This window comes from Grampus griseus, assembly GCF_964374135.1.
Source record: "Grampus griseus genome assembly, chromosome: 10".
NCBI lineage: Eukaryota > Metazoa > Chordata > Mammalia > Artiodactyla > Delphinidae > Grampus > Grampus griseus.
Window position 1 is genome coordinate 27,014,017 of NC_139004.1, and position 3,450 is coordinate 27,017,466.

The 3,450-nt window shown below is 42.1% G+C and overlaps 1 protein-coding gene across 2 annotated transcripts in view; it reads right to left on the bottom strand.

Moving 5' to 3' along the window:
• The window catches only part of CENPQ (centromere protein Q), a 34,219-nt gene extending 30,892 nt beyond the window's left edge, over positions 1-3,327 (bottom strand). For both annotated transcript variants that reach the window (XM_082663194.1, XM_082663195.1), the window contains exon 1: positions 3,272-3,327. The gene's annotated coding sequence lies outside the window, so the exon portion shown is untranslated. The remainder of the gene's footprint in view (positions 1-3,271) is intronic.
• Between the last annotated feature and the right edge of the window lie 123 nt (positions 3,328-3,450).

A 3,450-nucleotide genomic window follows, 5' to 3' on the forward strand; every position in this document is an offset into this window, starting at 1 on the left:
ACCATTCCTTTTCTAAAAATTCAGAGTTTATCACATTACTACAATTTAAATATACATGCAGATTTAGAGACAGACATTAAAGTGGGTACTCTGGATAAATCTATTCTCTCAAATTTTAAAAGGAAAAGTTCAAGCTTTTCTTTTTCCCGTAAGACAAAAATAGTGGGAAAGAAAGAATTAACTGAAAGATCACAAACCATACTTGGAGACTACATGTCAGATCAGTTACAAAAAGCAGTGGAAGCTAAAATACACTTTACCCTGCTTTTGAACAATGTGGTACCTTGTTCTACACCCAGTTTCCTCTGTTGCATTCCCGAAATGTCAAATTCTCTCAACTTGACATCCATGCCATATACTTCCCCTACTTAAAAACCAATCCATATGAGAGTTTTGCTTGTGGACCTCTCCTGGAAGGACTGCCATGTACAGTACAGTTGTTCACTGAAGAGCATCCAGGTGAGAGAACAATTGAAGGCTGAGATTTAGTCCTCATTCCATTTAGGAGACTAAAAATGGTGCAAATTCCTTCTCACTCTTGTTATTGAGAGATGAAGTATATGTTCCCTTGTCTTAAATCTTACAGACTGTGCAGAAGTATATGTCCCCTTGTCTTAAATCTTACAGACTGTGCAGCGGTTTGAGCAGTAGAATATGGTGGAAATGATTCTGTACCAGTTTCCTGGCCCAAATATGAAGAGACTAGCAGCTGCAACTTCCCCTTGCTTGGAATATTTGCTCTTGAAACCCAGCTAGCACTCTATGAGGAAGGCCAACACGGAGAGGAACTAAAGACCCAGGCAAAAGCCCCAGCTGAACTCCCAACCAATAACTAACACCAACGATTGCCAGCCTTGCGCATGTACCTGAGCCAATACACTGCAGCTGACACTGCGTGGAAACAACCCTACCAAGTTGTTTCCAATCCCAAATTTTGGAACAAGATAGGTAATTTTTTTTAATTAAAAAAGAAAAATCCTTCCGTAATACCTACCTTATAACATCCAAACTCTTTACCATAACATTTATAGTCCTTAACAATCTAGACCTGCCAAGCTTTCCATACTTCTCTCCCGCTACTCCTCAACTGCATCTCCCTCTCCAGATAGACTGGATTTCCGGAACACATTTTGAGTAGTGCACATACTCTACCCGAGCTGCTCTCTCCTGTCTGTGCCCAACCTCCTCCCAGATCATGAGCCACCTGCACCTGAAAGCCTTCCTAACTACTCCACCTCGACGCTCTCTAAAAGTCTGTGGGCTCTTACGGTCTCTTTCATTTGGCACTTATTTATAGCTTGGTTTTGTTCATCGTTTTTCTTGATATTCTTTATTCAGTAACATGTAATTCAGTGCTACTCCAAATTTGATTTACAAACTGTTTGTTACAGTCTTTTAAAGTACAGACATTAAAAGTATTCATTTAGAAACTTTTATGGTAATTTGACAACAATTTTATATATGTTAGATCTGGCCAAAAAATAACTGGCTTTGTTTTTTCTTTTTGTTTAATTTTTCTAATAATTCATAAAAAAAAGACTTTCTTTTTTAGAGAAGTTCTACGTTAACAGAAAAATTCAGCAGAAAGTACAAAATTCGAGCATACCCCCCCTTCCCTACTATCAACATTCCATACCAGAGCAGTGCATTTGCCACAGTCCCTGAACCGACATTGACACATCCTATCACCCAGTCTACGGTTTACATTAGGGCTCATTCATGGGTTTGGCTAGTATTCAGTTTTTTAAAAATTGTATTTTACAAAAGTATCAGTTGTGACTGATTAAAAATTAAAAAAAAAATTGGTCCTTTACCACAGACAGTCTGAAAAGCTCTGTTTTCACTGATACCTACTTGAGGTAATTAGCCATACTGCAGAAAGTTCCTCCACCTCAGCACTATTAACATTTTGCATGGGATAGTTCTTTGTTATGGGGGCTGCCCTGGGCACTGTGGGGTGTTTAGCTACATTCTTGATCTCTACCCACTAGATGCCAGGAGCCCCTCCCACTCCTCCAAGTTGTGACAACCAAAATTGTCTCCAGACGTTATCAAATATCCGCTGGTGCAAAACTGCCCGAGGTTGAGAACCACTGCCAAGAGCCAGCCGGGGATGAGGACAAATTGTCCAGGTTCCAAATCCCAGCTCTGTCATTTAACTAGCTGTATAGCCTTGGGGAACTAAATTTGCTCACTTTCCCCACGGCTAGAAGTATCAATATCAAAGGCTTTTGTAAAGCTAAAAGGTTGTACAGAATACATAAAGTGCCTAGAACTTGGGACACAGTAAGAACTCAATAAATAAAATAATCTACTGTTACCATTGGGCTAGTTGTAGCATATACAAAAAGGAAGAGTAAACTTTGGCCTGTTTTGGATCCACAGGAAACCACAGGCTAGTGGTAGTAGCTAGAGACATATGAAAACAATTCCTATGTATATTCAATTATACACAATGCGACAAATGTTACGAGACAAATGAGTGAATATCTCAAATTGGTGTGGGTATTGGGGGGGGACATACAGAATTCAGAGACAAAAGTAACATTTGAATTACATTTTGAAATATTTAGCCAGAAGGAAGGGGAGTAAAGCATTTGAGAGAAAAAAAGCCCGTTGGCAGGACACTTCAAAAGAAACTGGTCTGTTCAGGGACAGAAAAAATTCAGAGAGGCTTTGACGTGTACGGGAGGAATGAACAGAAAAAAAGACTGGAACTGTAGTTTGCAGCCAGACTATATACTGCAATAAAGAATGTGTTTTTTACTCTGTAGGAAACAGGGAAATATTCTAGGTTGTCTTGTTTTCTTTGCCAGGGTGCTGAAACTCGTGGAAGCCACCAAGCTAGACCTCTGTATGGGCACAACGTCTGGCAAAACTGCAAATACACAATGTTTACCTCTTGACAAATGAGGCCTCGGGGTAGCGAACGCTGCCGACGCAGCTTCCTTAAGGCTCAAAGGCACTCATCACTAAGGCTGCACTTCGCCCCACGACTCACTGCGGGAGAGGTTAAGGAGGGAGAACAAGGATTACAATGATTCGGGGAAAGCGGGGAGGAACCATGAGTGGTTTCACTCCCTCCTTGCGAATCAAATACCACTTTTTCAATCGCTGGCTCTGAAGGGCACACCTGTTCGGATCTCCCTGCTCTTTGAAAACCACCTCAAGCTCCTCAAACACGAGTCGCCGAGTTTGCCACCAACGCGCCGGACATAAAACTCATCCCCAAACTGGAGCCACCGTCAGGGAAAGCGCTTTCACTACTCACCAAAGACGCCTCTTGAATCCTTCCAGGTGCCGCGCTCAGAGAAATTCGCGCCAAAACCTTCCACAGCCGCGGAGACCCGGAAGTGAACCAGTAGAAACCGGAAACGCTTGTGGAGAGAGGCGGGCATCTAGCCACGTCCCTAACGTCATCGGGAGCGCTCCCGCGAGAGTTCAATGAGA